The sequence below is a fragment of the Suricata suricatta genome, chromosome 11, assembly GCF_006229205.1.
Source record: "Suricata suricatta isolate VVHF042 chromosome 11, meerkat_22Aug2017_6uvM2_HiC, whole genome shotgun sequence".
Lineage (NCBI taxonomy): Eukaryota > Metazoa > Chordata > Mammalia > Carnivora > Herpestidae > Suricata > Suricata suricatta.
In genome coordinates this window covers 54,800,227-54,824,981 of record NC_043710.1, presented here as the reverse complement: position 1 = coordinate 54,824,981, position 24,755 = coordinate 54,800,227, and the positions used below count along the sequence as shown (strand labels likewise).

The following is a 24,755-nucleotide window of genomic DNA, read 5'->3' as shown; positions in this document are numbered from 1 at the left end:
AGAACAGACACAGGGGCTGAGGAGAAAGGGGAATTGAAGTGATGGCATTTTTGGAACTCGATAGAGAGGGTAGTTGCACAACACCGTGAATGTATAAATGTCATTGAATTTTGCAATTTAAAATGGTTTGGGGTGCCTGGGTGGCTTTGTTGGTTAAGCGTCTGATTCATGATTTCAGACTGGGTCATGATCTTGCAGTAGTGAGATCAAGCCCTATGTTGGTCTCCCTTCTGAGCATGGAGCCTGCCGGGGATTCTCTCTCTCCCCCTCTCTCTGCCCCTCCCTCACTCTCTCACACACGTGCTCTCCCTCTCTCTAAATAAACATCTTTTAAATGGTTAAAGAAAATGGTTAATTTTTATGTTATGTGAATTTCACCTCAATTTTTTTTTAATACATCTACAAAAGAGAAAGATACCCAATGCATTCTCAGACAGCCTTGTGCTGGATACTGGGGACACAGAGAGGAATGAGACCTGCTCCCTCCTGGAGCTGGCAGAGCCCAAGCCTTTGAAGCCGAGAGGGGGCTGCCCTCTAAAATTCCTCTTCCACATTGCGGATTCTCTCATTCATTACTATCAACACCACCATGAAGACTCTTCCAAGAGTGCCGCCCCTCCCGTCTTAGTGATATGGGTTGGCACAACACAGAATACACCCCCTGAGAAATTTTGCAGCAGAGAAAACTGACAGACATAACCGTAGCCCTGTGATCAAGGTTAGCGACCACAGTGATAAGTCATGTTGGTCATATATACCCTTGATCTGATGTGAGGAGACTGGCACTTTACCTCTGGGATCTTACTCCCAAGAACTTGCAACTCCAGTTTAATCATGAAAAGATCATCAGAAAAACTCAAATTGAAAGTCTACAAGATATCTGGCCAATGCTCCTCAAAGCTGTTAAGGACATTAGGGATGCCGTGGTGGCACAGGCAGTTAAGCATCTGACCCTTGATATTAGCTCAGGTCAGGATCTCATGTTTTAGTGAGTTTAAGCCCCTGAATGGACTCTGCACTGGCAGTACAGAGCTGGGATTCTCTGCTCTTGCTTGGGATTCTCTCCCTCCCCCTCTCTCCGCCCCTCCCCTACTTGTGCTGTCTCTGTCTCTCTCAAAATAAATAAATAAAACTGAAAATTAAATTAAAAATAAAATAAGCCCAAGTAACTGTCCCAGACCAGAAAGAATGCAAATAGGCATGGTGATTTGGTGTCCTTGGACATAAAAAGGACATTAGGTAGGGGCGCCTGGGTGGCTCAGTCAGTCAAGCACCTGGGTTCAGCTCAGGTCATGATCTCGCGGTCTGTCCATGAGTTTGAGCCCAATGACTGGCTCCGTGCTGACAGGTCAGAGCCTGGAGCCTGCTTCGGATTCTGTGTCTCCTTCTCTCTCTCTGCCCCTTCCCCACTCGCACTCTGTCTCTCTCTCTCTCTCAAAAATAAATAACATTAAAAATTTTTTTTAAAGAATATTAGGTAAAAGCTAAAGAAATCCAAATAAAATGCACACTTTAGTTCATTAATAGTAATATATCAATATTGGTTCATTAGTTGTGATGAATAAAGATGGTCCCCAACTTAGGATGGTTCGACTTCAGATTTTTCATCTTGAGGACGGTAAGAAAGTGTATTCAGTGTATTCAGTAGTAACTGTACTTCAGATTTTGAGGATTGATTTTTTTTCCTGGCTCTCTTGTGACTCTGGGCAGTGGCGGCCGGCTGCAGTGTCCCGTCAGCCAGGCGATCACGGGAGTCAGCCACTGACGTGCTTCCAGCCATTCTGTTCCTACACAAGCTTTCTGCTTGCCACTTCCCACACGGTATTCAATAAATTCCACGAGACATTTCACACTTCACTGCTACAAAATAGTCTTTATGTTAGGTGATTTTGCCCAGCCGTAGGCTCCTGTAAGTGTTCTGAGAGGATCTAAGGTAGGCTGAACTAAGCTATGATGTTCAGTGGGTTAGATATATTACACACATTTTCAACTTAATGATGGATTTCTTGGGATGTAACCCCATTGTAAGCAGAGGAAGAGCTGTATGTTACAATGGAGGAGACTATTAAAGACCGGAACAAGGCTGTTCAGACAGAGACGACAATGAGGAAATGAACAGAGTGGAGTGTGACCTACTAACAGTTGTAGGTGTCACTACTAAGCAGTTGTGGCAGGTGTCACGTGCTCTCTAGTAGCTAATTGACCCCAGGGAGAAAAATAAGGTTTGCCTGATTGTGACCCTGCTTTCCAAGTCCCTGACTGCCTCCTCCTGACTTGGGAACATGCTTGTAGACACCAACACCTTCAGAAATCCAGGCCAAGAGAGCCATGGTCTCTCTTCAATAGCCTAGGACCCCACAGAAGTTCTGCTTTCCAGGCCCTGGACATATCTCCTCCAGGGGACTTACACCAGGAAGAACTTTAGATGAGACATCTTACTATCTTTCCACGGGGTATAGCCTTGAGACTTGATGGTTATGTTCTAAGTCAACAGTAGACCAATATCTTAATCCAACATAATATTCATAGAGACTCCTGCCCTTTAACCAGGTGCCACTTTCTTCTCTATGGAGCAAACTTTCCCTCATTTGGTACATGAGAATATCATGGATGCCTTAAACCAAGGCGTTTCTCAAATGTAAATACAAGACAGGGAAATATAGAGGTTAAGAGAAATGGGTTGGAATACATAACCCTAGATTCAAATCCTGATTCCACACTTAATGAATTTACTTAAACCCTGTGACCCCAGTTTCTGCAACTGTAAAGTAAGGATAATAATAATGTCTATTTTAGGGGCACCTGAGTGGTTAAGCATCCAACTCTTGATTGCAGCTCAGGTCATGATCTCATAGCCATGGGTTCGAGCCCTGCATTGGGCTCTGTGCTGACAGCATGGAGCCTGCTTGGGATTCTCTCTCTCCCTTTCTCTCTGCCACTTGCCATGCCCCCCAACCCCCTCTCTCAAAATAAATAAACATTAAAAAAATAATGTCTATTTTATAGATTGTTGGAGAATGAGATGAGATAACTCATGTAATATGCAAAGCATAGTACCTGGCATAAGGTATCCGGCTCCTGACAAATTTCTTGGGGAAAGCTGATGAGAAGTCCACAGGTCCCAAGGAATTTGCACCTCCCACCAAGGTCACAAGTCCATCAGTGATACAGAAGCCAGGATAGAGAAAGAGTGCTGGCTGGACCCTGGAGCCAGTGGGTAAAAAGGAAGGAATAGCAAAGGATTTATCCACAACCAGACTTGACTCTGAGGATCATGGGCGAGACTTCCAGAGTGGCTCTCAAGGTCTTGTGCATGTCTGTACCCAATAGTACTTTATGCTCTCCAGGTTCATGATCAGATGAATCATCAATAAAACTGTCCCATGTCCACCCCAGTGAGGACTTGCCCTGCACCAGGCACACACCTGGAGAGGCTAGGGAAGCCAAGGAGATCCAAGACGCACGCAGATTGATGTGGCCTGAGCTCCCGGAGCACGCCTGGTGTGTGAGACGTTAGCCCTTTAGTTGAAGGACTGGGAGGAGACCCAGGCAGTACTTAGGGGCACTCACAGTGATTGAACAGCCAGAAGTCTCAGGGCATATCAGCTCCCAATTTTTACCTTTGTGCCCAGCACTGTGCCTGGCACATAGTAGGTGCTTATAGAAGGCCTGGATTGTGGCCACTGAATACCTTGGTGGTGGGCGAGTGGGTAGAAAGACTTCTAGATGATGTGTGGAAGGACGTGGGAACCCGAGTCACAGAAGAGGAATGTTGTGTGCGTGCACAGGGCCCAGCTCTCCCAAGGGTGCTGGGGAGCCACATGACTCAGAGTAGGGCAGGGCTGCAGGCTGGAGGAAGGGTGCGGCACCCGAAGAAAGGGCAAATGAGCCCCAGGAGGAGTTCATCCCCGCTTTCCTGTTTCCTTCAGTTCTTCCATAGTTTACTGCTTCTGGGCAAAGGCCTCTGCAGAAACACAGACAAGCAATAGCTTTGTTGGCATTTGCATCATAAGTAGCAAAGATCAAAACGGGATAGAGTGCCAAAAATAAGTAACATCTCAGAGATGACTTAAAAAATAAGGGCAGCTCAGTGTAACTGGGTTTAAATCCCAGTTTAGCCTAACCCCCTAAACTCCTAGCACCTCAACTTCCCGATCCTTAGTGTCTTTAACCTGGTGCAAGAGACAGTGTCTCTAGTGGGCCTGGCTCATCCACCTGGTCTGGAGCTTGGTGACACACAGGTAGACATCACCTATCACTGTCCCAGACCGTGGCAGCGAAGGGGCCCAGGCAAACAGGAGCTAAAAGCCACGGGGCCTCCAGGTAGGACCAGAAAGCCAGTCACCTTTCCTGAAACCATTGAGTGAGTGTGATCACCTCCTCTAACGACCCCAGCAACATCCAGTGACCAAGGGGAGATAACAGTACAGTGTGACTGGTCCTCCCAGCCAGCCCTCAGCTCTCTAGCAATCCGTATCCTGTGCTGGCCTCTCGGCCCGTCCTGGAGGGCATGGGAGAAGAGGAAGGCCCTGCTCTTCCTTCTGGAAATGCAGGATCTCGTAGGACCAGCCACGCGCTGAGCCACGGCACACGGTGTCAGGCCTCACCGGGTCCCAGGTCCACAGCACAGGCCCTAGCTGCCCGGTTCAGCCTATTTGTGCGGTGCCCTCTAGGCCTCGCTAGGCCCCATCCTCCTCCAGGCCAGCCACAGCGGTCGCCCTGTGCATTCGCTGCTCACACCAGCCTTTCTCTCCCCTCCATCTGGAAGGCCTTCTTCCAACTGCAGTAACGAAGGTTCCTGGGAGGCGCAGCCTCCTGTTTCTTCCACTAACACTGATTGAAACCTGCTCTCCGGTAGGGCCTCAGTGAAGCAGAACGTGGGCCCCACCTGCATGAAGCCTCATGGGTTCCAGTGAAAGGGCAATTATCTCCCTATTCTGACATTGTTGGTTTTCCATCTTCCCACTGGACTGTGAGCTTCATGGTGGGGGCGGGCTGTCTGTCCTTCCGAACTTCGTGGAGACAGTCCTGATGATAAAGAATGACCAAGGGAGGGTTCCTGGGGCAGGTAGAGTTTGTATAGAGGGAGAGGGGGTAGAAATAGAGCAATGGTATGCAGTTAGGAATGAGTCTAGCTGTGCAGGAGATGGTGGGGGACCTGCTTGTCTTATTGGGGGGCGAGGGGTAGTGAGGTGAACTGGTACACAGAGCAGGAAAGTTCAGGTGCTGCCTCCTGGGGTCTTGGGGCCTCTCTCCACAGCTCTCAATGCCTCCAGTTTCTGGTTCTCCCTTCCTACCTTCCAACAAGTCATCTAGAAGTCCATGGAGAAGGGATGCCGGGAACAGTGAGGTAGGTGGCCAGAAGTATGACCTTCCTCTGTTTAAATCCTGGTTCCAGTGACCTTTTCCACCTGGAGTTGCCAGATAAAATAGAAGACACCCACTTAAATTTGAATCTCAGAAAAACAATGATTAATTCCTTGCATAAATAATATTTGAGACAGCTTATCCTAAAAAATTATTCATTGCATTTCTGAAATTCAGAATTTTATTTGCTAAACCTGGCAATCCTTTGCCAACCCCCTATTTCAAAATTTGCCACTCACCTTACAATGAGGTTCCGGGAAATCATCATAGAGGTCTTGGGCAACATACTCAGCAAAACGGGAATTTGAGCTGGAAGGAACATGGAAGATTTTTTTTAAGTTTACCTATTTATTTTGAGAGAGAGAAAGAGAGAGACAAGAAGCAGAGAGAGAGAGAGAGAGAGAGAGAATCCCAAGTAGGCTCCACACCATCAGCACAGAGCCCAAAGTGGGGCTCGAACCTGTGAACTGTGAGATGATGACCTGAGCCAAAACCAAGAGTCAGACAATTAACCAACTGAGCCACTAAAGCACCTTAGAACATGAAGACTATTTAGCTCCATTCCTCCCCCTTTTATGTGGACTAGGAGACTGAGGCCCACTGACAAGCCCTTGGGCCCCTCACACCCCATTGGCTGCAACATGGGCCTCCTGGAGAGCAGGACTCTGGAGGCCAGGCCCTTTCCAGGTAAGGCAAGGCGGGAGTCCCCCACCGCCACCCCCAGGCCACTTTCCTGGATCCTGACACCCCGTGAGTCACCTCCACCTGTAAAGAGATCTGGAGTGGTGCCAAGGCCCTGGGGCTCCTCAGCTCCTGCTGGGCTCCCTGCCCAGAGGAGTCAAGTTGGGGGGAAAATGGGGTTTCATGTGCAGCCTGTGCAGGAGTGGGTAGGTGGGGCTGGACTTTGTGGAACAGGCTGGTCTTCCAGAAAGCTCACCCCTACAGGCCCTACTAATAGCCAGGGCAACAGGGGTTCTCAGTGATGACTCAACTCAACTGCCAGGGAGGCAGGGAGTGGGGGCAGGATCTTGACCAAAATCACTCAGCCAGTTGGGTCCACAATCAGGTTCTTTTTCTCAAATGAATACTCCATGCTCCTCCCTGAATCTACCCACCCCAACCCTGTCCTGTGTTTCTGCAACTCACTTTGTCCTTCTTGACATTATAATACATATTCATTTGTTTATTGTCAGTCTCTAGTTAAAGCATAAATCCTGCTCAATGTCTCGAGATCCCAGAACAGTGCCTGGCACTGAGTAGGTGCTGACCAAGCATCTCTTGCCCCTGTCAGATCTCACCTCACGTGGGGGCACGTTCTGTGATGCCATAGTTCTCCCATCCTCAGACACGCATTGCAGGTTCTGCCAGGAGCATGGCTCTATGCTGGGCTGTGAGTCTCCAGGTCTGGGTTTGTGGCTCCCTCCCGCTCCTTGCAGCCCAGCCTCGGTCCTGGGACTAGGAAGTAATAGCACAGGGCTGGGATGCACTGACAGCTGGTCTGGGGGTGCTGCTTGGTGAGGAGCTTGGGTCTTACCTGTCTTACACATGAGCAGGGGAGGGGCAGAGAGAGAAGGAGACACAGAATTCAAAGCAGAGCCCAATGTGAAACTCAAACTTACGACGCTTAACTGACTGAGCCACTCAGGCACCCCACCCAGCACACCCTTCTAGAACAGACAAGCCTAAAACACCTGGGCATGGCCAGGAAGCTCAGTCCCACCAGTGAGCCACTACCAAGCAGTGTGGCCCAGAGGACAGCACTGAGCCAGGAGCTGCTGACCTGTCTGCCTCACTGTGATACCTGGCTCATCCCCAACCCTCACTAAGTCTAGTCTGTCTGTATCTATAATGCCGGTTTCAGGCTGGTCGATCTGTCAGGCCTGCCAGCTCAGCCTGCCTTTGGCTTCTTCTTACTTCCTCTCTGTCCCAGACCTCTGCACCGGTCACTCTTACCCTACCCTGGGGGTGTCCCTTATTCTGAGGCCCCAGACCCTCCCCTCCATCCTGGTCAGACCCTTTGCTGACCCTGTCCCTGTCCTTCCCTGAGACCCACATCCAAGTCCTGTCTGTTCTAAAGACCATAGGTGGTTGGGGCTCCTAGGACTACCCTGGGCCCACTTGGGACACTCCCAAGTCATTCAGAGGCTGTTACTCAAGAGAAGATCTGTCCAGACTTGCCCAGCCCCAAGCCGTCTGACCAGTCTAGATATTCCCATTTCTGGTCAGACCACCTCTCTGATGTGTCCAAAGGAGAGCTCTGTGTCTTTCCCCAGACCCACTCCTCTCTTGAGCTCAGCAAGGACTGCCAGCCAGCTGGCCACTTGAGCCAAAAACTCTGAGAATCATGTAGCCTGCTCTCCCTTCCTCCTTGCCCTCATCCAATCTGTCACTCAGTCCTGGCCATCCCTCTGTAATATCCTGAGGACTGTCCACTTCTCAACTTCTCCAGCCTCATCTATGTTCATACTTCATCTTCTCTCACCTGACCTTGAAATCTCCTCAGCTCCACTCTCTCAGCATTCAATCCACGCCCCATGCAGCAGCCAGGGAGGAAATACTACTGACAGCAAATCCAACCTCATCACTCTCCTGCTCAAAATCCTCCCATGGCTCCCCACTGCCCTCAGCATGACGTCTGCTCCTTGGCCTGGCATTCAGGGCTCTTCATGATCTGTCTGTCTCACCAGCTCATCTTACAATGCTGTTCCACTGGCTACTGAGCCTTCAGCTCTCAGCTTTGGCTCAAGATTTTCCTTCCACCTGGAAGGATTCCCTCCTTCCTAAATCCTAAGATTCCTCCACCTTCACTCATCTGGGGAGTCCACAGTGGGAATCAACTTGGTGTTCAGGAAGGGTGGATAAACAAAGCTTTTCTCAGGGTGCATGTGTGTGTTTTTGGAGTCAGTCAACGTTTATCTATTTATTCATGTACACAGAGGCTTGTTTCAGAAAGGATTTGAGGTGGGCAGTTAAATATTTATTGAGTGCCAGCCCCATGCAGCAAAGCCCATATGTACATGCAATCATCCATGCTCCCACTCACAGATCCGACCAGGGAACCATGAGGGCCAGAGCAGGGGGCTCCAGGGTGAGACATCTCAGGAAGAAATGGAGAGCTGGGGAGGTGGGAGAGTGGCTGGAATGAGTGAACAGTGGGAAAGGCTTGAGAGGAGGCAGCATAGGGGGAACAGAAGGGACAAAGCCCGCAGGTAGGGGAAGGTGGGAGAACCACAGCTTCCCTCTGTGACCCCTGCTTGCATTTCCTTTCCCTCTTGCCCAGATCAGCTTCAAGACCTGCTTCCCTTTCCTCTTGCAACATAACCGGGTGAGGGACGGAGTGGGGATAGAGGCCTTGGGGGTGAAGACTGTGGGAGCCACTGAGCTCCACCTCCCCTTAGAAAGGAGCCTGCACCCCCAGCCAGCGGACAGCCCTGTGGGCACAGCTCGCTCCTGAGTTCCCTGTGCTCTTCCCACCCTCCGTTCCCCTCCTCTGTCTGTGAAGATGTATCACCACATCCATGTCACCAGGGAGGAAACCAAGGACCGGAATGTTGATAGCAGAGCAAGGACTCTAACCCTTTGTTATCAGAAGCTAAAACCCTGCCTCTAGCAACTCTTCCAGGTGCCATCTGCTCCTGAATCCAGGACAAAGGGCTTAAGAGTATGTGTCTGGTTGGCACCCTTCTCAGGGTCCCCTGTCTGCGCACTCCAGGCAGGAAGGTACCAAGGCTCAGGACTGACCTTCATGGGCTGCTTTCGATGCTGGGCCCCTCTACATAGGTGTCCAGCCAGCCCTGAGGCACAGGGCATAGAACCCAGCTGGGTTCCGGGAAGCCTGGGCTTCAGCACCAGCTTTCCTATCACTTGCTGGGTGACTCAGGTCCAGACCTCAGCCCCTTGCCCTTTCCCTTCTGCAGGCAAGGTGCCGAGCTACAGGGTCTCCAAGTCCTGAGTTCTCTGATCTCTGTGGCCTCTGGTTTCCACAGGGTTTGGTTTGTCTGTCTGGAGAGGGTTGTCTACCTGAAAGCAGGACCAGTTCCTCTCGCATCCTGCTGGTCAGTGCTGAGTGGGGCTCTCCAGGCAGTAGGGATGGTGGCCAGGGGGTAAGGAATCTAATTTTACCTGTTGTAGTCAAAGCCGGGCCTGGCCTGGCTCCCTTCCCGACTGACCCCAACTGACCCCAATGCCGAGCAGGGAGCAGATTCAGGTTGAGCTGAGGCAGCTGTCAAGACAGCCCTAAAATTAGCCCCAACAGGGACAGGGTGGGGCACTGGCCCAGGCCTTGGGCTCCAACAGCCCCAAGGGACCCAGCCCTTACCTCACTCAAGGAGGGAGAGGTCAGCCAGAGTTCTGGCAGTGACCTTACCTTGATGCTGGGTGGGGAGAGTCACAAACAAGTGTGGACACATTTCAGGAGAGGGACTGAAGAGCAGGCACCCATGCCAGTTGCTTGGACCCTGATGCGATTCCCAGCCCCCAGCCCGTCAGAGCCCTGGGAAGGACCAGGGAGGGACCTTGCTATTTACATCCTTCTAGAACAGGGTTGAGGGGGCCAACCTATCTTCCAAGGCTGAGTTGAATAACCTCACACATTAGCACCAACTCCCAAACACAGAGGAGGAGCCAGGAGGTGTATCAGCCCGCGGGTAGGGCATAGGTTGGAGGCACCAGGGCCACACCCCAAGCCAGCCACCTCTGGCTCAGGAATAATTGCCCACTTCCCTCCTCCCCACCCTGGTTTCCTGAGAATCTTATTAAAATGCAGATTCTGATTCAGAAGGTCTGGGGTGGGGTGTGAGATTCTTCAAGATGCTAATGCAGTCCCAGCTTAGTCTGCAGACTTTGATCACAAATCTTACTTCCCACCCAGACTGATTGGACCCCAAGGCCAGGCTTCCTGTTTTCTGTTCCCCAGGGGTTCCCTTCCTTCACCCCAGTAGTCTGGCACAGGCTCATAGGCACATGATACATATAGCAGGTGGCTGATTTTTTTACTGTGGGTTCCTGCCCATGCGTGTAGGTGTACATGGCAATTCTTGTGCCCCTGTCTATACTGCAGATGGCTGGTTACATGTGTAGAGAGTGTACAAAGATGCATGTATATACTAATAATGAAAAGCAGCTACAATTTTAAAAGTAGCTGACCTTTATTGAACATTATGCCAGGTAAGCTTCTAACACCATTCCGTACAATATCGTACTTCATTCTCGTAACAATTCTGATGAGATGAGAACATCGAGGCTCACAGAAGTTAAGTGACTTGTTCAAGGTCACACAGCTGACAAGCAGCTGTCAGGGCTACCAGCAAGGACTGGGCTTTACATGTGAACACGTGTCTATCAGTGCACTGACCTTGAGTTTGGGAGCATGTGTGCACTTGGTGGGTGTGCATAGAAGTCAAGCGGCAGCCAGGATGAGGAGGTGAGGGAGGAGCGCTGCACAACTCGGAGCATGTGCAGAACGCAGGTAGGGAGAAGGGAGGAGACACAGGTGTGAGTCAGACCGGCCTGGGCCTGAATTCTCATGCTGCTGCCGCCACTTTGCTTTGACTTCCTCCTCTGTGAAATGAGTGTATAATAGTTGCCTTATGAGGCTGCTGCTCTGAGAAAGAACGTGATAACAAATACAGTGGCAAGCCCAGGAAAGCTGACACACAGTAGGTGCTTGGGATATCTGAGCTGGCCCTTCCTTCCTCTGGTGGCTGGAATGCTTGGCCATTTGGGGAGAGGCTTCTGACGTGGCTGGTTGCAGCCAGCTCACTGGATTAAGAGGAGGCATCCTGGGGAAGGCCAAGGAGAAGGAGGGGCAAGACCGAAAGGGCTGTGTTGGGGATAAAGCTGAGAGACCACTCCAGGGAGCTACAGACATCCAGACAGAGTTTAGAGCCTGGCCAGCTGCCCGCTGTGTTGGCAGAGAGAGGAGAGGCTGCAAGGCTGGAGACCCCCGCCCCAAACTCAGGAGAAGCCCTTTCGGAAAAGCAAACACCTCATCCCTTGACTCAGCCCTGAGCTATGTCAGACACAGACCATGCCCTCCGGGGGCCAAATGTCCTCCGGGGTGGGCCAGAGGGCCTTTGGAAGTCTTTGGTGACTCATTTTCTCTTCCTCCACCCACGACCCTAACGTTGCTCCTGGAGCTGGGGGCGTCTCAGCAAATTTGTGGCTCAAGTCACTCCCGGAATAATGAGCTGCTGTAAAAAGTGGGAAGTCGCACTGGGAGACAGTAGTCTCTCCCGGGCCCCAGAGAGGTGGGGCCCTCATGTAGATCCCCTGGAGCTCCCAGAAGCAGGTGGTGGGGAATGAAGCTCAAGGACACATTGCTTATGAGAGTCTGCTAAGGTGGCTCCAGATGGCTCACTGCATTCACCTCCTTCGTCTTCCATGTGAGGGCCCCAAGTCCAGAAGATGGCCATCACCAGGTCAGGGTCACCAGGAGAAGGGGCACAGAGCTCACCCCAGCCACCCACCCACAAGGCGGAAGGGAGAGATTCCGGAGAGGCTGTGAAAGACTCTGGCACCCCCGTGTGGTATCAGGGAAGACACACAGGGCTTGGCAGAGATTTGAAAAACAGGCTCCTCTGGTGGGGAGTGACTGCCTGCCGTTATGGAGGTGCCCCTCCTGGGTAATGGGGTGAGAGCTGTCTCCAGTCACACACCCCTGCCCTTACTGGTCACTCCAGTCTAATATCTACCTCCTCCACCAGACTAGAAGCTCCCCAAGAGTGGGCGGTGTCTGATTCATCCAATCCCTAAAATATGCTGGGAGGGCACTGTGAGGAAGTGGTTTGGACTGAATTGAATTCAGTATAAATGGAAGGAAACTGTGGAATGTGAACAAGATTTATACACAAGAATGCTCATCAAATCCGTGTCTGTAAAAGCAGCATTGTGTTGACAATTGTTGAAGTGGGTGATGGGTACAGGCGATCATTACACTATTCAATTCATGTTTGTGCATGTTTGAAGTGTTGTGAAACAAAAGCATTAATAGAAAACATAAAGGTCCAACAATAGGAATCTAAATAAATTATGATGCAACTGCATAAAGGAATAATGTCTCAAAACATTAAAGATGCCGCCATGGAGTTCTTTTGTTTTTAATTATAACAGATTTATTGACATATAAGTCATATAACATATAATTTACCCACTTAAAGTGTATAATTCAATGGTTCTTAGTATATTCACAAAGTTTTACAACCATCACCATAATCAGTTTCAGAACATTTTTTTATCACCCACAGCAAATTCCTATATCCATTAATGCAGTCACTGCTCATTTGCTCACAACCCCGAACCCAGCCCACAGATATACTTTCTGACTCTATAGATTTGCCTTTCTGGACACTTAATGAAAATGGGATAATATAATATGTGGTCTTCTGTGTCTGACTTTTTACACATCATATGATGTTTTCAAGATCTATCCATGGGGTACCAGTTAAGTGTCAGACTCTTGATTTCAGCTCAGGTCATGATCTCGCAGTTCATTAGATGGAGCCCTGAGGTGGGCTCTGTGCTGAATTTTGCCGAGCCAGCTTGGGATTCTTTTTCTTTCTCTCTCTGCCCCTCTTCTGCTTGTACTTTCTCTCTCTCTCTCAAAATAGATGGATAAATATTTTTTAAAAAAGACAAGCTGCTATTTAAAATTTTTTTAATGTTATTTATTTTTGAAAGAGAAAGAGAGTGTGTGAGCAAGGAAGGGGCAGAGAGAGAAGGAGACACAGAATCTGAAGCAGGCTCCAGGCTCAAAGCTGTCAGTACAGAACCCGATGCTGGGCTTGAACTCATGAACTGTGAAGTCATGACCTGAGCTGAAGTTGGAGGCTTAATCTACTGAGAGATCCAGGCGCCCCAGGTGCTATTTGAAAAAAAAAAAAAAAAAGAATTATTCATGTTGCAGCATGTGTCAATACTTCATTCCTTTTTACAGCTGAATACTATTCCATTGTATAGACAAATGACATCTTATTTATTTACTCATTAGTTGGGCATTTGAGTTGTTTCCATTTTTAAGTATTATGAATAATGTTATTAACATTCATGCACAAATTTTTGTATAGATATATGTTTTCATTTCTCTTGAATATATATCTATGAGTGAAGTTGCTGGATCATCTGATAACTCTATGCTTAACTATTTGAGGAACTCTCAGATTGTTTTCCAAAGGGACTGCATCATTCCACATTTCCACGGCCAGTGTATGAGGGTTCAAATTGCTCCACGTCCTTGCGACATTTGTTATTATCTGTCTTTTTATATTCTAACCACCCTAAGAGGTATAACACATGTAATTTTTAATGACATGGAAAATGTCCTTGGTATAATGTTAGGGTTTTTTTGAAAATCAGGCTTTGGAACGATTTATGCAGTGTGATCTCAACTCCAGAAAATATACACGTACACAGAAATCAGACTAAAAAATAATCTACCAAAATGTTAATATGGTTATCTATGAACAATTTAGGGTGATTTTTATTTTTTTATTTTTTTAAATTTAATGTTTATTTCTGAGGGAGAGATAGAAAGAGAGAGAGAGAAAGAGACAGTGTGAACAGGGCAGGGGCAGAGAGAGGGAGATACAGATTCAGAAGCAGGCTTCAGGCTCTGAGCTGTCAGCATAGAACCCGAGGCGGGATTGAACCCACGAATCAGGAGGTCATGGCCTGAGCAGAAGTCAGATGCTTAACTGACTGTGCCACCCAGAAGCCTCCTAGAGTGATTTTTATTCTTAAAGTTTTGATAATGTGAACATGTATTGATAAGAAAAAATACAATGTTATATAACAAGGTAAAAGGAAATCAATAAATATTAGAGTTATAAAATAAAATAATTTAATTTTAAAATAAATTAAATTAAAATAAAACATTCAAAATGTATTGAATGAAGCTGATCACATGACCAGTGTACAGTATCCTGGGTACTTGGAGGGAGGGTCTGAGTAGGAGAGACAGAGGAATCAGGCTACTGATTCCAGGGCATGAGGGTGTCCAGAAAAGGAACATCACTCTCAGAAGGAATCAGGGAGAGCTTCGTGGAAGAGACAACCCTGAAGCTGGTGGACTCTGAAGCAAGAAGCATATTTAGATTCATGGAGATGGGGGGATGGGGCGCAGATGTCGGCTCTGTCAGCACAGACCTGACCTCTGCACACAGAGCACTACGGTTTAAGACAAGGGCTCCAGAGACAGCAGCAAGGTAAGCCTGGCTTTGTCCTCACTTGGGGTGACTGACCTTGCCCAGTGTGCCGAGGATGAGTTTCCTAAACTGAAATGGCCATGATAACTTCCTTTAAGGGTGATGGTGAGCATTGAATGAGATAAGAGTGTGGAGTAGCCTCCAGCACAGGCCTGGCCCACAGCAAATGAGCGATTTGTTGCCAGGAGAGAGGGAGAGGCAAGATTGATTTTAAGGATCAGAGGAGGATGAGCGACAGGGGAGGGACTTGATGTTCCAGGCAAAAGCGTCTGGGAGCCTGAGTCCCCTGCTTTGGTGTGAGGTGTTGGAAGGAAGGGCGCCAAACCCTTTCACAGTAGAGGAGTTACCCCAGTAAAGACACAGATAGCTTCCTGGGAGGGAGGCCAAGCAGCCATAGTGCCTACTTTTACCAGCTAAGCCCAAAGAGGGCAGAACTGGCTTAAGGTCACATAGGGAAATCCTGGCCTCCTGGCTGAGGGCTCTTCTGCAGGAAGGATCCCAGGAGCGGGGGCTGCAGTGGGAATCAGGGATTTGCATCTGAGCCCTGTGCATCCTTCCCACCCACCTCTCTGGCAAGTGGCCCCCTGTGGTACTGGAATTGGAATAAATCGAGAGGGCACTCTTAATTTCTTCTTTTATTCCTCTATTTCTTACAAGCTTTCCATACTGGGTGTGTCCTACCTTTATCCCTGTAGTCAGTAGTATATACTACTGTTGCTACTTTTTTTTTGAGAGAGAGAGAGAGAAAGAATCCTCAAGCAGGCTCCATGTTCAGTGCAGAAACTAACATAGGGTTCAATCCTATGACTCTGAGATCATGGAATCAGGACCTGAACTGAAATCGAGAATCAGACACTGAACTGACTGAGCCACCGAGGCACCCCAACTTCCTTGGGGTTGAACCGGGAGATCATGATATGAACCGAAATCAGACATTTAACCGCCTGAGCCACCCAGGCAACCCCCAGTTGCAATTTCTTAAAAAGTAACCATATAACTGCATAACCCAGTCATTCCACTTCTAGGCATTTACTGAAGAGAACTGAAAGCTTATGTCCAAATAAAGACTTGCACACAAATATTCGAAGCAACTTTATTTGTAATATCTCCAACTAGAAGCAAACCAGTGTCTATCAATGGGTAAATGGATAAACACAGTGTGGTACCGATAAACAATAGAATACTACTCAGCAATAAAAAGGGATGAGCTGGCAGACTTCTGGGTAATGGTGTGAGGAGCCCTGCAGACCCTCTTCCCAGTGAGAATCATAACTGTCACAAAATTTTTTTTTAATTTTTAATGTTTTTATTTATTTTTGAGAGAGAGAGGGAGACAGCGTGAGCAGGGGAAGGTCAGAGAAAGGAGTCACAGGATCTGAAGACAAGCTCCAGGCTCTGAGCTGTCAGCACAGGGTCCAACGTGGGGCTCGAACCCACAAACTGTGAGATCATGCCCTGAGCTGAAGTCAGACGCTTAACTGAGCCACCCAGGCATCTCTACAAATTTTTATATATATACACACACATATACATATATACATATGCATCTACATACATATATGTGTGTGTATGTACATATATGTGTATATATTTCTAGAAATTGTCCTAAGGCCATACAGCAAATGAAGGAATGTTCACTAAAGAAAATCTACTACATGTTGGTCAGAACAGTAAAAGTTTGTAGCATTAGAGCCGTGACTCACCCTCTCCCTGCCCCGTCCACCTCAACATGCTGGAAGTGCCCCTATAGACAGGTGAACCTCAGAACACAGGGTTCCCTCTTCTCCCAGCTCCCGGTTGGAGATTCTGTTATCTTCCTGAGACAGGAAGGCTGCCGCCATTTCTCATCCTCTCAGCTCTGTGCTACCTGGACAATTGGAGCCACCTGCAAAATAATATGGCTGAATGCTTCCTTCACACCATACACTAAAGTTAAGTCAAAATAGATCAAATACTGGGGCGCCTGGGTGTCTTAGTCGGTTAAGCATCTGACTTCGGCTCAGGTCATGATCTCCCATCTCCTGAGGTCAAGCCCTGCATCAGGCTCTGTGCTGACAGCTCAGAGCCTGGAGCCTGCTTTGGTTTGGACTCTGTGTCTCCCTCTCTTTCTCTGCCCCTCCTCTGCTCGCACTCTCTTTCTCTCAAAAATAAATAAACATTAAAAAAAATAATAATAACAGGGTGCCTGGGTGGCTCAGTCGGTTAAGTGTCCAGCTTCAGCTCAGGTCATGATCTTATGGTTTGTGGGTTCGAGCCCCGCATCGGGCTCTGTGCTGACAGCTCCCTCAGAGCCTGGAGCCTGCTTCAGATTCTGTATTTCACTCTCTCTCTGACCCTCCCCTGCTCACACTGTCTCTGTCTCTCAAAAATAAATAAATAAATAAATAAATAAATGAATAAAACCCATAAAAATAATAATAATAACAAAATAGATCAAATAGTGTAGTGGAAGAGCTAAAAAAGCACAATCAACAACAGCAGCGAGAATACACAAACTGAATTTCATCAAAATGAAAAACGTTACTGCTTCAAAGAATACCATCAAAAAAATGAAAAGACAACTCATGGAATGGGGGGAGATATTTGTAAGTCATATGTGGGATAAGAGACTTGGATCTAGAATATATAAAAAAGATTACAATTCAGTAATTAAAAAAAAAAAAAGCAGTGGATGCAGGTCAGAGAGTCCAGGCTATTCTGTACCATTTACGTGAGCAGCTGCAGCCGCAGGTGCCAGCAGGTCCAGCCTGTTGCTTTACTTTTTTGCCGCTGCCCAGACATAGTCATTATGGCCAAAAGAAAGTCTCCAGAGAATACAGAGGGCAAGGATGGATCCAGACCAACTGAGTAGGAGACCACCAGACAGTCTGCCAGGTCGTCAGTGAAACCCTGTCCACCAAAACCTGAACCTCAACCAAGAAAAACATCTGCTAACAAAGAACCTGGCACAAAGACTAACAAAGGTACTAAATGGAAAGAGGGGGAGCAAGAAGCTGGAAAGCAAGATACTGCACCATCTGAAAATGGTGAAACTAAAGCTGAAAAGGCACAGAAAGCTGAATCCGTAGGTCACAGGGTAGGATGAATTGTGAAAAATTGGGAGTTAATTTTATATACCTCTTGGGACAACTTTTTTAAATATAATTTTTTATGTTTTGTGGGGAGCTGCCAGAAGAAAAGACATGTGCCTCGACCTGCAAGATCAGCCACCTGCACAGCTGAGCTGCGTTATCACTCCCAGCTGGGGCCTTCTTGTTTATTTCCCAGGCCTTTCTTGTTAGCCTCTCAGCACGCCGCCGCTGCAGTTTCTGTTTTCCCTCCTTGTCCTCGCCCTTGTTTCTTAGCAACTGACTTACTTCAGCTGCCCGCCTTCTACGCTTTATAAGACGTGCGTGGTCTCTCAATAAACAAGGCTTGATTAGAGACTTGTCTTGCCTCCATTCTGTGTCCCCCTGCCCCTCAATTCTCACTCCCTCCCTCCGGACCTGCGTTGACTGACCTGCCGGATGGGTCAATGTTTGTTTCGTTTGTTTTGAGAGAGAGAGAATATGTGAGCAAGAGAGTGGCAGAGAGAAAGGGAGAGAGAGAGTCCCAAGCAGGCTCCACACTCTCAGCACAGAGCCCAATATGGGGCTTGAACCCACAGACCATGAGATCATGACCTGAGCCAAAATCAAGAGTCAGATGCCTAGTCAACTGAGCCTAAGTAGCCCTCTTGGGACAACTTTTAAAAGCTATTTTTATCAAGTATTCTGTAAATATTAATTTTTAGGACACTACTTCATATAAGGATGGATTTTATCTTTTCATAGTCCCGCTTTTTGGAAATTTCCATCATCCTCAAGTAAAATAAATTTCAATTTAATATTTTATTTCAATTTAATATTGGGAGCTGTGTGTAAAATTGATTCAGAATTTCATACACTTGCTTTAAAAATTGAGTCTTGTGCATACTGTGATATTTTTACTGTACATATTTGAATTTTTCACACAGTTTTTCTAGAGTAGTAATGGGTAGTACTTTTTAAACAAGGTTTTATATGATTTTAATGAAACATGGAGAGTTTGTGGCCATCGGCTGACTATTTGTGGTTTTAAAATAAAGGGTTTTCTTGCCTTTAAAAACAAACAAACAAGTAAATAAACAAATAACCCAAGTTTAAATATGGGCAATCGATCTAAGTACACATTTTCCTAAAGAAGATGGAAAATAGATAAATAAACGTAAACACAAGAAAAGATTCTTGACATCATTAGTCATCAAGGAGATGTAAATCAACACTACAATGAGATACATCTTAACCACAAGGATGGTCATAATAAAAAAAAGTCAGAAAATAACATGCTGGCAAGGATGTATAGAAATCAGAATCCTAACAGATTGCTGGTTGGACTGTGAAATGGTACGAATACTTTGAAAAACAGCCGCTCAGTTCTTTGAACAGTCAAGTATAGAGTTGCCATATGACTTAGCAATTCCTCTCCTGGGTAGACACCCAGAAGAAATTGAAATGTATGTCCGTGCAAAAATTTGAACACAAATGTTTATAGCAGCATTATCCGTAATTGCTAAAAGGTAGAAACAACCCAAATGTCCATCAACTGATGAGTGCCTAGACAAAATGTGGGACATCTGTACAACACAGCATTATTTGGCCATAAAAAGAAATGAGATGCTGACACATGCTGTAACATGGATGGACCTTGGAAACATTATGGTACATGGGAAAAGTCAAAAGGACCTCACACTAATGATTCCATTTATATGAATTGTTCAGAACAGGTAAATCTATAGAGATAGAAAGTAGATTTGTGTGGGTGCTTAAGGGGCTGTAGGGTGATAGTTAAAAGGTACAAAAAAATTTTTGAGGTAATGGAATGTTCTAAAATGGAATGTAGTGATAGTATATCTATGTATTGTATCATTATATATTGTATCATTATATATTGTGTATTTATCTGAATATTTTAAAAATTCATTGAATTATATATTCTAAATGAGTGAGTTAAATGATATGTGAATTATATTTCAATGGAGATATTTTTTAAATGCCATTTTTGTTCAGAATTTTTAAATTGGAAGTTAAAATACCAAAATGTCAACAGTTGATTGCAGAGTATTTTCTTTTGTAATTTTCCTTATTTTGAGGAGAAAAAAAAGTGAAGAACCTATTTTAGATTTCCAGAGAACGAAGAGACTAACAGCCAAATCCAAGGAGTGAACATTGATTGGATCCTGGACCCCATCGCCCCAAACAGGTATAAAATACATTTTGGGAAAATTGGGAGAAGTACAATGGATGGATATTAGGGGATAGCATGGGATTATTCATCCTTTTCTTAGGACTGTGGTTGTAACTGTGTAGGATACTGTTCTCAGGAGCTGCACACTTAGGTATTAAGTGTCATCTAGCGTCATGGTATCTGAAACTCTCAAAGGGTTCAGTTTGGTTTATTTTATTTATTTATTTATTTATTTATTTATTTATTTATTTTAAGTAGGTTCCATGTCCAATGTGGGGCTTGAACTCACGAGCCTGCAATTAAGAGTTCATGCTCAAGTTGCCTGGGTGGCTCAGTCGGTGGAGCGTCTGACTCTTGATTTTGGCTCAGTTCACTATCTTCCAGTTTGTGGGATCAAGCCCTGATTCAGGCTACATGCTGACAGTGTGGAGTCTGCTTGGGATTCTCTTTTCCCTCTCTCTCTGCCCCTCCCCTGCACTCTCTCTCTCAAAATAAATAAATAAACATTTTTTTAAAGGGTGCCTGGGTGGCTCAGTCGGTTAGGCGTCCAACTTTGGCTCAGATCATGATCTTACAGTCCATGGATTCGAGACTCCCATCGGGCTCTGTGCTGACAGCTCAGAGCCCGGAGCCTGCTTCAGATTCTGTGTCTCCCTCTCTCTCTGCCCCTCCCCTACTCACTCTCTGTCTCTCCCTTTCTCAAAATAAAATAAAGACATAAAAATTAAAAAGAAAAAAGTTAACTACATTTATTTTCAAAATAATTTCTATGGTCTACCGACTAAGGTAGCCAGACACCCCCAAATGGTTCACATTTTTTTAAAAAGAGAAAGCAAAGAGGCAATAAAACAAATCATTAATTGTTGAATCCAGGAATGTATATAGATGCTTATTTTATACTTTTCTTTTTTCCTTTGTAGTTTACATTTTCTTTAAAAAAAAAAATGAGGGTAAACATAAAAAAACAAATCACCCCGCAGGGCACACAGTAGAGCCTCTCTGGGCTCAGGAGAGTAGAAAAAGGTCTAAGGCCAGGGTGAAGGTAGCCAGGGGGCCAAGACCTGGGGCTTCCCCTTCTGGAAGGGATGTGCCCAGAGGAATGGGCAATGGGAAGAAGCCTTTTTTGCTGGCATCAATCTGTGTTAGCAAAGTGGCTTTGTATGCATTTTCTCGTTCAATCCTCACCACATCTCCATGAAGTAGGCACTGTTACTATGCTCATTTAACAGTTGAAGAACTTGCAACCAGAATTCAGTGATGACTTGGAGATCCTTCCCCCTGGTCCAAGGGCTGTGTGTTCCCAGGCTCCCTAGAGGCCAGAGAGATTATAGGATTATGTCTCTAGAATCAGCCTGTGGACAGCCTGACCTAGCCCCTGGCCTTACAGAAGAAAGGAGGCCCCCAGAAATCAGGACCTCAGCTGGGTAGCCCGACTCAGAGGGAATGGGGTTAGAGTTTGTGGCACGGACTTGATTCCTGCCAGCACTGGGGGGGTCAAAGCAGGAGATAGGCAGAGATGGGGAGGGAAATGTGGGGAAGTTGTGTTGGCCACAGGTGCCCAGGGCTATGACCTTTCTGACCTCATATTCTGGCACACTGTCTTTCCTCAGCTGTTGCTGTCAAGCTTACACACATAAACTCACCCCTCCATGCCTTTGCACAGACTATTCCCTGAACCTGGAATGCCCGCAGTACAGAAGGCAAATTACTATTATTCTCCAAGACCCAGCTCCATGTGTGTTGCCCTGGGCTCCTATCTCCACTTTGCCCCTCTCTATTAGATCATGATCGACCTCTTGAGGGTCTGCAGCCCTGGCCCAGCACGGGCCCAGAGGATAGTCAATGAGACTTGCCATGATGGTGATTTCTCTCTGTGGTATTCAGAGTCACTCCTCTACCCCGGCCTTTCTGCCGTCACTTCATGCCAGTGGTCACTCCCCGTGGGTTACTCCCCTTACATCTGGGGCCAGAATCCCTTCTTCATCCCAGCACCTACCACTGGGTGGCACAGAGGGCCTTCACCGAGTGAAGTTTCATAGTGGCAGCCCCAGTGGGACTCCACTGATTGGGCCCCAGGTGGCGCTGTGAGCCCAGGTAAAGGCTGGGGAGTCTCAGACCCCAGAGCCTTAGCTCTGCTATCTGTCAAATCCCCAGAGCTTCTTTTCCTTATCCCATCCAGTCCATCCAAACCTGATTTGAAAACTCAGGATGTCAGTGCTAGATTGACCGTTGAAACCCCCCTAACTCCAGACACAGAGGAACAGCCATCCTCTCCAGGCCACAGCTGAACAAAGAAGGCCCAGATCTCCTGAGGGGTCCAGGGAAGGTAAGCAGCCACCTAGAACCAGTCATTTCAGCCAGACTCTGCCACAATTGGCTGTATGACGAGACAGCCCTTTCCCTTCTCTGAGTCCAAATGCTCCTGCGTCCTGTGGTAGTGAGAACTGAAAAAAATGGCCAGAGTGCTGGGTTCTGATCCTGATTCTGGTCCTGGTGTACTGCTCTGGTCAATGTGCACCCCCTGAGGCTCAGGGGCTCTGGCTGTGAAAATGAGGGCTGGACCCAAGAGCTCTAAACCTACAAAAGTCCAGGATCCCCACGGGGCTACAGAGGCCTGGGTGTGGAGCTGGTGCCCTGGCCAAGGACAAGCGGCTCCAGGAGCTGCCAGACGGAAAACATTTTCCGGGAGCCGGAAGAGCTGGCGGAGCCCAGGGCCGGCCCATTCAACCACAATGGACCCTTGTATGGAAGTTTAGCTTGGACCCACCCATGGGCCTGGCCCCTGGACTGGGGTGGGTCCTTTTTAAGTTCCCAAACAACCCACCCTAGGCCCAGAGACAGGAGTGAGAGATGGGATCCTGGTCCAGCTCCAGAGTGATGCCTACAGACTTGTCACCAATGCCCACATTTCTACCATCAGCTTTCCTGGAATCCACTTGCCTAAATGACCTAACACAACATGAGAAAGCCTGTTTCCCCAACCAGAAGGGAGCCAAGAGGGCAAGGACAAGTTCTTTCCTCCTCAGGCCAAATAAGGGAGCTCTCAGGACAGACTGTTGGGCCAGCCTGGTTCAGGGTTGATGAAGATCCCTGGCTAAGTTGTCACCCTCGCTCTCATCCTGGCTGAGCTTTCATTTCTTCCCCAGCCAATGAGACAGAAGGAGAATTGGTAATACTTATTTGAGGGGGAACCTAAACACTGGTTGGGGAGCCCTCAAAATACATCTGGCCCACCCTCTGCCTTGGGAAGGACTCCACCCCACCCAGGCCGATGCCACTCATTCTCCCCTCATCCTGCAGCCTCCCAATCACCTTTGTTTCTTTCCGGAGCCCTACCCCAAGCTCCGAGCTACCTCTGAAGCATCGTCAGGAAGCTGTTTTGGATATCCTTATGGGAGGTACATGTTTTTCCCTTCTATGGGCTCCTGCGGTTTGGTAACCGTCACTCCTCAGAGCATAGGACCCTGACTGCTTAATGCTCATGGTCATCGCAGAAGCGGTTGCTGGGACTCCTGCAGGGACCAGCCTCCCCAGGGAACACTTCCCATCTGCCATCTCCATGGGGTCCGGTAAACTGTCCTAAGCATGAAAGGAGATGATGCACGTGAAGAAGCTGTATATAAACCGTAAAGCACCATTTCACTACGAGCTACTACTATTTGCAAGATGGAAAATTAAAAAAGAAATGCAAAGGGGCACCTGGGTGGCTCAGTCGGTTAAACCTCCAACTTAGGCTCAGGTCAGATCTCACATTCGTGGGTTCGAGCCCCGTGTCAGGCTCTGTGCTGACAGCTAGCTCAGAGCCTGGAGCCTGCTTCCGGTTCTGTGTCTCCTTCTCTCTCTGCTCCTCCCCCTCTCATGCTCTATCTCTCTCTGTATCAAAAATAAAAATAAAAAACATTAAAAAAAAGTTAAAAAAAAAAAAAAAGAAATGCAAGGTCTTGTTCTTGAAACAAATTTTTAAAAGCTTGGGGTCTGAGAGGATAAGAACACCAGTGGGATGTGGTCCGCACCAAGGTGGATTTGATATCTGGCTATATTAGCAGAGGCATAAAGCCTAGAAAGCAGGAGACGAACCAGCTTTTCTCTGTAGCTTTGTGCCCATTTCTCAGGAATGGTTTTGGCATTGATGCCCCTGGTCATGTAGTTTCAGACCCAAAGCAGAGAAGATGCAGAGTCACTGTCCTCTTAGCATAACAGGGCCAACTAGAGCCATAGGGCAGCTGACTATGGGCCTCAAAGGAGAGTATGGGGATGTCCCAGGAGGCTGGTCTCAGCTCAAAGTGAGAAAGGCAGCGCCACAACAAAAGGGTGGCTTCTAGAGATAGGCAGTGAGGATGCAGGGGTGGACGAACCTAGTTGGGAAGACTCTTTTGGGGTAGATTGGTGGCTTGGGAAGTTCCTCCATGTTAGAATTGTGAGAGTCTAAATTCCTAACTCAATCTAGGAACCTGAGCTCCTGAGGCCAGTGGGGCCTTGGCCGCACGCCACTTGTAATGAGTATCTCAGCAACACCAGAAACTATGCCATCACCTCTGTTTGTTTTCTGTGATTCTGTTGCAGGGTGTGGATCAATACACCTTTAAAAAAAAAAAAACACCTGTCAGCAAGAGGTAAGATCCTGCTGTCCCAAGGTCATTTCTATTGATCTTTATCACTGACTCAACCAAGCTCTGGGAACCCGGGCAGTGCCTGGAGTTTGCCCCTGATTTCCCCTCCCCCACTACTTCCTTGCATTGTTAGCCCTGGGTCCCAAACCCAGCCTACCCGGGTTAAGAACAAGAGCACAGGCTTCAGACCTGGGCTTGAGTTTCTGTGCTGCCATCTACCTGCTGAGTGGCCTTAAGCAAGTTGCTTTATGACTCTGAACCTCTGTTCTCTGGTTTGTTAAATATGGACAAGAACATCTGTCTCCAAGGTTTTGGGGATTGGAAAGAATGTGTT

At 47.4% G+C, this 24,755-nt stretch overlaps 1 long non-coding RNA gene and 1 pseudogene across 1 annotated transcript; one reads left to right on the top strand and one right to left on the bottom strand.

Moving 5' to 3' along the window:
- Positions 1–5,379: 5,379 nt before the first annotated feature.
- LOC115306664 lies at positions 5,380–6,165 on the bottom strand. The gene is made up of 3 exons (XR_003915393.1): positions 6,133–6,165; positions 5,607–5,676; positions 5,380–5,411 (listed from the first exon to the last, which is right to left on the bottom strand). It is a non-coding gene; the product is annotated as an uncharacterized LOC115306664 (long non-coding RNA).
- Positions 6,166–17,355: 11,190 nt separating this feature from the next.
- LOC115272777 lies at positions 17,356–24,472 on the top strand (annotated as a pseudogene).
- Positions 24,473–24,755: the final 283 nt, after the last annotated feature.